Source organism: Pistacia vera, unplaced genomic scaffold (assembly GCF_008641045.1).
Source record: "Pistacia vera cultivar Batoury unplaced genomic scaffold, PisVer_v2 Contig704, whole genome shotgun sequence".
In the NCBI taxonomy this organism is placed as follows: Eukaryota; Viridiplantae; Streptophyta; class Magnoliopsida; order Sapindales; family Anacardiaceae; genus Pistacia; species Pistacia vera.
Genome location: NW_022196562.1, coordinates 43,698 through 53,598, shown reverse-complemented (window position 1 = coordinate 53,598; position 9,901 = coordinate 43,698).

The window sequence follows — 9,901 nt, the reverse complement described above, 5'->3', positions numbered from 1 at the left end:
TTTTGCAAGAGACCCACCAACCCGTCGGGTTAGCCGAAAAAAATAAAAAATAAAAATTTTTATTTTATTTTTCAAATTACCCCTTTACCCTTGAAATATAGCCGTTTTATAGCCGTTGGAAGAGTCTTTTTCATCATTTTTCTTTCCCATTTTTTCCTATAAATTGGCTCTAAACTCTCACATTTTTCTCACAACTCAAATTCTCTCATTCTCTCATATTCTCTAATCTCTAATCTCTCAATTATTCATTTATTAGTTTTTGCAATTTGCTCGTTTTTTAATTTTTATTAGTTTTTGCAATTTTTAATTCATATTTCCAATTTTCCAAATTCCAATTTCCAATTTCCATATTCCAATTCTATTTCTTTAATTTTTATTTTTTCTACATCAATTTTTTTTTTTTTCAACTACAATGGATAGATATTTCTCTCCCATCAATTACAATGATGACGGAAACTACTATCCTAGTCCTAGTCCCGCTGATTTTACTAATATAAATGCAGGAGGAGATTTAAATAGTCCCGCTTTCCCATTCTCAGAATCCGATACACCTCAAACTATGCCCTCGATTCCAACAGCTCCCGGTGGTTCTAGAAGTCGTCTTTGTAATCGTCGTGCTCGTCCAACTTCATCTCAAACTAAGGCGGGATCATCAATTGCCGTCAAAAGTGAAGACAGACACACATCAGACATTTGAGCGCATTTTGACAAGTTTTATGAGACAGAAAATGGCGTTCAAGTCAAGAAAGCGAGATGCAAATACTGTGGAAATATTTATAAAGCTGATTCAGGTAATGGTACTAGTACTTTAAAAAGGCATGCTAATAAACATATTAATCAACATGGAAATAGAGAAAGCAATCAAACTCAAATAACTAATATGGGTACTAATTGACGTTATAGTTCTGATGTATATAGGGAATAGTTAGCTTTATATATTGCTACAACTGATCAACCTATTATGGCTGAAGATAAATATTTTGAAAGATTTGTTCAAAATTCATTTTTTCCAGGATATAAAAGTTATTCTAAAACTGCAACTAGAAATGATTTAATAAAATTGCTTAATAAAATGAAATTAGAATTAAAAAATAAAATACATACTTATCATGTTAGTGTGGCTCTAACTACCGATATTTGGAGTGGTAGAGCTAAACAATATTATATTTGTGTGACTAGTCATTATTTTGATAATGAATGTAAATTAAATAAATCTTTATTAGGATTTAGATTATTGGATGTTGATCATAGTGGTGAACAAATTTATAATAAAATTGTTGAAGTTTTAGAAGATTATGATGTTGTTAATAAAGTGATAAGTTTAACTTTAGATAATGCAAGTTCTAATAATAAAGCTATAGATTATTTTCAAAGTAATTATCCTTTATATAACAATTTGAAGTTTTTTCACCAACGTTGTGCATGCCATGTTATTAATTTAATTGTGAAAAGTGGTATGAAAACAATTAAAGAAAATGTTAATAGAATTAGAGATTGTTTAGCTTGGATTACTAGTAGTAATAAAAGAAATGTTGAATTTCAAGACGCTTGTATAAAATCAAATATATCTCCTAGAACTTTTGCATTAGACATACCTGTTAGATGGAATAGTACTTATTTAATGCTTGATTCATAAGTAACTTTTTGAAGTCGTTGAATTGCTTTGATGAACTTCTATGGCTGGAAGATGAGTTGGGAAACTTCGTGGATGCTGCAAATATTGCAAAAATGAGAGGCGATATTTCTCCGTGCAGCTGATTTGCTACAGAAAGTGGGAATTTTAAAGACGAAGTTGAACTATACTTCATTACGTGTTTTCCAACTCTCTATGGTCATCGGGGAGCAAAGGCTGGCCTTTGAAGCAGTTTAGAGAAAAGGAGGAGCTTTGGGAAAAGCCAAGTCATTAGCGGAGAATGACTCGTACCAATTTTGAATTTGTTCAAATGAAGCTGACATTTTATCAACTGAGCAGTGACACCTAAATGTGAGTCATCAATTAAATGTTCGAAGAGACATCAGAGTATCAGAGGTAAATATATTCTGTCCGAACCATTTGGATTTCCATCTTCATTTAAGTACCTTAATATGGTTGGGAAGACGAATTAGTTCTGATCTCATAGCATATTCAGAAGACACAATTCATAGAAACCAGGTTTGTTGAGACCCTTGTCTACTTTTGGAATTACTGGAAGAATATGAGTGAAGTACTTGAGTACTTGAGCATCTGCAAACACGAGATGTTAACAACTGCAGAAGTTATGGTGATTTCTGCTTGAACTACCTTAGTGATGGAAGCAAACAGCAATCTTGGTACCAAGTATCTTTTGCTGAACCCAGATGCAGAGTGGATTAGAGAGGTGGACAAAAGATGTGCTCAAACGAGCGAGAAGTTGGTTTCAATTGATGTCAGCAAGTTGTCTTGCTGCTCGGAGTTAGTGAGTTCAGAGTTACTTTTTGTTGGTATGAAGGTGTTGGAAAATCTAGATGCCATTCGCAAGCAGTCATTTTGATTCATCATCTCCGTGTTCTGCAAAGTCAGAATTATCTTACATCTATGAAGTTTCAAAATCTCTTTTGAATTCAAGTTTCTGCATCACCAGCATTATGATACTAAGGCACTACAAAATTTTGTTGAACTATCAACGAAGCAATTCTTTGACTTACATTTCCTCTAGACTGGCGAGAATCAGAAAGGGAACTTGATTTCTTTGAGAGGAACTGATACTTGTAGGAATATAATTAAGAGTTATTTTTCAAAATATTGGCTTGAGAAGTCAGTTATCTTATGGGCAGATTGGTAGTGTGGTAGTTATGATTCGGGTCTGGTAAGCGATAATGAGGTGTTTGAGAATGTTGCAAAAAGTTTTAATGAAAACACCATGGAAGAAATTTGTAGAGAGCCTCTCTGGGAATATGGGATTATGCTATAACATTGAACTTGTTCAGAAGTTCTTGGAGCTTTGAAAGATTATGATGCCAACTGGAGGATAGGCTATATATCACCTTCTAATTTTCTGTACTTATTGAGCGGTTTTTGATTATGTTGTCTACCAGCGCCACGGGTATATCTTGACCAACAGTCATCTTTTGTGGATTGGCTTATCTACCAGGAGGGGAACACCAACCCAGCTCAAGCATACAGATTGATGTGCAACAATCCTTGAGACATGTACTTGACTTTGTTGTCCACATTGTTTCGCAGTTCCTTTACCATGAGGACAAAATGGAATGGATCAGAAACTCTCATACAGTGTGGAAAATTATCATTATTTGTTGTTTTGAGATTGGTTGTAATAGTGTGTGTTCTTTTGAATTTTGGGAACTATGAAAATTTGCTCTTTGGTTGCTCGGCAGGAAACATATTTACAACAAAATGCCTCGGGAATTTTGTGATTCCCTTCGCCGAAGATGGTGGTGGTCTAATTCTTGAGTGTTAATGTGATTGCGAAGATTTAAAATGATCAGGAATCCACTTGTAATTGTGAGTTTGGGGGGAAATTGTTCAAGATTTAGGTGTCAAGATGCAGTTTTTGTTGACATGAAAGCCAGCAGATGTAAGGAGATACTAGGTATATGTTTCCGAAGTCGAAGCTTCTCAAGGCCATTCTGGAGCTAAACGGAAGCTACTATTTGCAAAGATTATTCTTCGTCAGACTGTCGTGGCCAAGGATTGGTTCAATTCTTCTGTCTCAAATTCTGCTATCCTTCCAAATAAGGATTCAATCACCGGACCATAAATGAGAATAAACTGCTCATGGACCCTGGAGTTTTCTCGGAAACACTTGAAGCATTAGATTTGATAGGAAATGGAGAAGATCAAAAGAGCATTTTGTTAAATGCCCCAAGAGTTAAGATAGTGCCATTGCTTTTCACATCAGTTGAATGCAGGGTGAAGTATGTAATAAGATGAGCGTTGGATTTATTATTTGTGATTTTCCAGTTGAATGTAGCAAAATGTACTCGTCTTTTAACTGCTGCAATGGAATGTGGAAACGTTCAGAAGAACCCTTTGAAAGCCAGATGGATGAAGCAGTCAGCATGCTTAAAGAATTGAAGCAACTTTATGCTGGATTAGATGAAAGGTCAGTTTAAATAGGTGCTTTAGTTTTTACAATAATCCTAAATTTGTCATCTGTTTTCCAATTGCTGGTTATGACTCGAAGTTGTTGCATGGTAATTGCATTGCATTTTCTTGGTGGTTAGATTAATGTAGGGCCATTTAAACACTAATAATTTTTTAGAAAATAATTAATTTCAGTGGTCAGCAAGTGGAGAAAAACGTTTCAACAATTAGGAAATTTGCAAGAGGTTGCAGTCAACAAGGCAAACAGTGGAGCTCACTTGAATCAGCTATTCTTGTAGCAGAGTAGGGATGTTAAAGGCAAGGCACAGAACGGGCGTGGCTCTGGTGAGGGTATGGCATCAGAAGGAAAATGTGTGAGGGAAACATTGACAGTAAGATGGAGGGTTTGGCAGTTCCATAGCTTCTGGTTCCCAATCCCAAACCCAAGCCAATTGTCAGGATCAGGAAATTGAAAACTAGGGATGGGAAAAAACGCCTAAGAAAAGAAAGGGGAAACATTAGTAACCAAATTCAGAATTCCTATTCTGAAATTGATTACCATCTACTACATGTTGTAGTGTCAAATGAAATGGCTGGTTTGTGAGTCTTTGGTTGTAAGAACAAATAATTTCATGTTTTAATATATATGATAATGCTAGCTAGTTTTACATTTACTATTGAACTAAGGGCTGATTTGATCTCTGATTCAAGAGTAATTTTCAAAAACTCAAAACAACAAATCAATTACCCTCTTCTTGATTAGTCTAAATAAGTGATAACCCTCCACCTCAAATTCTTGGGTGAAAGTTATCTATTGCTCTTTAGCTCTTGACATTTCCATCAAGCAAACTATATATCATTCCTTACAAGAGTAAGGCCTGAAATCAGGATCCTCTTTCTCCAATCTTCATAACTCTTCAAGGCCTCCTCTACATTCTTTTGCTGAAAATTTGCGCCATTATCAACCTCACATCTCTAGCTTCTTTCACTTTGTTTGCGCCTCCTCTACGTTTTTTAGCAGATTGATATTGAGTTTTTGAACTGCAGTTCAATATAGCAGCTTTAGTATCTACCTCTGTGACCAAACTCTGCTGTACCGCAAATTAATGTAAACTTAATTTTGCACACACTAAAACAACAATAAAAATGAATTAACAGAAGAAATAGCATACCCTTTACTGGCACAATGCCCTGCTTTCTCCAAGTAAGCCAATGCAAGTTCCTATGATTCTCTGAGTAGAGTTCACAAAATCCAAATCTGTCACAGCACAGCACAAATCACTCATCTAATTATAAGAACAAACAGTGATCTAAAAGGTGATTAATAGGAAGACTTAACTGGCGCAGTAGGGCAACATGCGAGCAGAACCAAGAGATGAAGCGAATGTGTAGTTATAATTGGTTGGCTGCTGCGCCATGAAGTAATAAACTGACTTGTGATAGATCCTTCGATATGTCAAGAACCCACATGAGTGCATAGTGAAGTACTCACTCTCATCAATCGCCAACATCACCTTTATCACTCCTCCTCCTGAAAAGCACCTCAACCATCATTCTTTAAAGGGTTTCTCAGATAGAGTAAGAAATACAGACAAATTATAGCAAAATCTAGCGGGCGTCCCCTCTCTAAAACTCCACCACCCCAAGCCAAGCTGTGATTGCCCGCCTGTGGGAGGGTGGCTACTGCAATGGGCACACTGAGGCGTGCGCGCAGTATGGGTCTTTTCCTCGAGCACCTGGCGTGCGACCGAAGGAGGAAGCGGGAATGGGGGGGGATGAGAAAGCTTTTTGATGTTGGATTGCAATACATCCATTACTGGAAACAACATGCCAGTACAGATGTTGGTACTTTCCAAAGAAGTGAAGAAATGAACAAAATTGAACAAGACTTTCTGGAGAGATGCGCTTTTCATCATCATGAGCTCAAAGATAGCAAATCCATGATGAAATTTGTGAAAGCTTTTCATTTAGTGGATTTGAAACGTAACTTTTTGAATGTTTGCTCCAAAGTAAAGCTTTTTGATGTTGGATTGGAATACATCCATTACTGGAAACAACATGCCAGTACAGATGTTGGTACTGTCCAAAGAAGTGAAGAAATGAATAAAATTGAACAAGACTTTCTGGAGAGGAGTGCTTTTCATCATCGTGAGCTTAAAGATAGCAAATCTATGATGAAATTTGTGAAAGCTTTTCATTCAGTGGATTTGAAACGGAGCTTTTTGAATGTTTGCTCCAAAGGAAAGCTTTTTGATGTTGGATTGCAATACATCCATTCCTNTATTCATTTATAAATTGTTAATTATTCATTTGAAAAGTTAATTAAACATTTAAATTTAAACAAAATAAAACAAAACAAAATTTAAAAAAAAATAATAATAAAAAAGCGGGTTAACCCAGCGCAACCCGCACCTAACCTGGCGGGTTAGGGTTGGCGGTCCGCCGGGTTAGGCCAGCCAATTCGCTAATATTGGGGGGCCTAACCTGGCCCGCCAATGTCACCGGGTGGGTCAGGACCGACCCGCCATTTCCAGCAACCCGTCGCAGGCCGAGTCGGGTCGGGCCGGGCGGGTTGGTTTTCCACCTCTAGTTATAATATGACATTAAATTATAAGCATAATATTATACATATAACATTTTTATACAACATTTCTCATACAATTTAATGTGGTAAAATATGATTAGTTAATTTTAAATTAAAAATAAACTTTCATTCAATCATCCTTTGTCACATTAGATTGTATGAAAAATGTTGTATAAAAATATTGTATGTGTAGTATTACTCAAATTATAAATTAGAGTATTAGGGTGACATTGCTGGTACTAAAATCAGTTGGGATCAAATTTGTTTTTGAAAACATTAGGGGAGTCTATTGAATTTTCTTAGTAACTAACACGAAGACTTGGAAACAACTGAGAAGACTTGGGCCAAGAAGAAGAAGATTATCCACACTACGTCACTACCTTTTCTTATCTTCTTTTTTCTTTTTTGATAAATCAAAACTTTCCTCTCTTTCTAGATAAAAAGGTGATTCAAACTAAAAAAGAAATATTAGATTGTGTTTTTTTTTTTTTTTTATCAATTTTGTGTTTTTATTTTCTGTTTGGTTGAAAATATTGAAAAATATCAAGAAAACATAAAAAATGAAAATATGTTTAGTATGTCTATCTGAAAATGATATTTAAAAACACAAAAAATTAAAACGCATGCAACATGTTTGGGGGGATTTTATTAAAAGACCATTTAGAGTTAAATTTTAATTAAAAGGCTTATCCAGTTTGTAAAATCTAACTAAATAGCCATGTTTTTTTATTAAGCTTAATTAAACTTAATTAGAGGTTAATTACGAATAATGAAAAATTCTGTAATCTTTTAAAAATTATGATATGTCCCCAAAGAGTCAAAATTCTTGCAAACAAACCCAAAGACTTTCTTCTTCCTCCCGCGACATTAATGCATTCCTCCGCCATTGACATCTTCTCCAACACAGATCGTCGTCGTCCTCTTCCTCCTCCTCGTGACATTTCGTCCAGGTATGTGTATCTCCCCTTTCGATTTTATATTTTGATTTACAAAGATTTAATGATGGATTGGGTTTGGGTTATATTTAGATTTAGTTGTTTAGGTTGTGTTTGATGTAATGGAAATTGAAAGGAGTGAAATTTGTTGAAAAATGTCTTGCATTGTGGGTAGCTGGGGGTGGTAGCAGCGATTGTAGGTAGAGAGACTGAAAATGTGCTCTGGATATGATAGATCGCTTAAGCGACCTAGTGTGTCACTTAAGCGATCCGGTACGCTGGTAATACAGCAGATAGATCGCTTAAGCGATCAGGTATGTGGCATAAGATCGCTTAAGCGATTTGCTAAAAGTCTGGTGTATAGTAGCAGATTGCTTAAGCGATACACCAGATCTGTCAAGCAACTGTGCAGATGCTTTTTAAAATATTTCAACCCTTAGTACATCAGTTAAGAATAGTTTTTTTCTTGCATTATAGGTAGTTGGCTATTATGAGACATGGGACAAGTTGTTTTGGATGTTGAATATTTTGGTGAGTGGGTGGAGGAAGAAAGTAGCAGGAAGTGAATTGGGAAGAGCAAAAAAATTATACCAATTGTTGTGAGCACAAAGGTTAGTTTTGATGAGTTGATTGATTAAATAATTAGAAGAGGTGAACTGAGTTGCTCACGTAGTGATATAGTTGTAAAGTATGTTTTACGCAGAGTTCCTCAACATTATAAGGTACCTCCTACTATATTAAAGTCGAATGAAAGTGTGAAGTTATATATGATTGATGTGGCCGATAATGGTTCGAGGTTGATTTTAAGGGTTTCTTTTGTAGAAAAACCATTGAAATTTGGTTCAAAGGAAGGGGATAACGAGGAAGTTGGCGGAGATTTGCCTGGTTTTAATTTGAACTACGAGGGCAGCAATGATTTGTTAGTTGAAAAATCAAGAGTAGACGGTGAATTGGGTGGTGAGGACGACACTGTAGAAGAGGTTAGTCACGGGGGGCAGAGTGAAAATGTTGAGGAGGAGGACCCCGTACATGTTCCTGCGGATGTAGAGATTTCTTTAAATACAGATTATGCAGAAGGTGTAGTTTGTGAGGAAGAGAATGCATTGGCCGTTTATGTAGGTTTAGAGGGGGCGATTGCAGGTAGTAGTGAATCAGCTCATTTTTTTACGGATGGATCGGAGTTGCAAATAGGGTATTTATTTTACGACAAAGATGAAGTGGTGAGGAAGCTAAAACTTGTTGTCGTGAGACTTAATTTTGAGTTCATCACCAAAACGTCAAATTCATTGGCTATGACGGTTGCATGTTGTGACCGAAAGTGCAAGTGACGGGTTTATTGTAGAAGGTTGGCGGAGTCGAAAAAATTTATTCTTAGCATATATACCCGTGAGCACACATGTGGTTTGAGACATATTTTAGGTGAGCATCGACAAGCCTCCGCTGATGTTATTAGACAATTTGTCAAAAGTCAGTTCGTTGAAGGGAAAGTTCCATCTTCTAAAGAGATTCAAAGACTTGTGTGCACAGAGTTGGGATGTACTGTTAGTTACTGGAAATGCTGGAAAGGGAGACACTATGCACAAGATTTTGTGAGGGGCACGCCAGAGCATGGGTACGCCATATTATAAGCGTACCGTTATATGCTTGAGTTGACAAACCAAGGTAGCAAGATAATTTTGAAGTGGGACAAGAATATGATGTTTAAATGTTTTTTTTTGTTGCTTACAGTTCTGCTATAAGGGGTTTTGTAAACATGAGAAAGGTGTTGGCCGTTGATGGTTGCTTTCTAACGGGAAAGTATAGAGGTACATTGTTGGTGGCCACTGCACAGGACAACGAGAATCACACATATCCTGTTGCATGGTGTGTGGTTGACTCTGAGAATGACAAGTCGTGGACTTGGTTTTTTCAACAATTACATACGATAGTGCCTGACAGTGACGAGTTGTGCATAATATCTGATAGGCACAACTCTATAAAGAAGGGGATTGCCACTATTTACCGTCAAGCACATCACAGATTCTGTATGAGGCACCTTGGTAAGAACCTAAAACAAAAGTTTAAGTGTGCTAGCCTCCTTCAGACATACTACATGGCAACAAAAGCTTATCAGGTTGATGCGTTCGAGGAGCACTTCCAACAAATCTGAATCAAGGATGATAGAGTTGCTAAGTAGGCTAAGGTTATTCTATTAATCTATTATTTCTGTTAGTTCCCTTCATTTTTTCATGATCCATTTATTTAATACTTAGGATTATTAATTATTTTTTTCATTTCAATATCCTAACCCCCATTAATGGGGCATTTTATTAAAAGGCC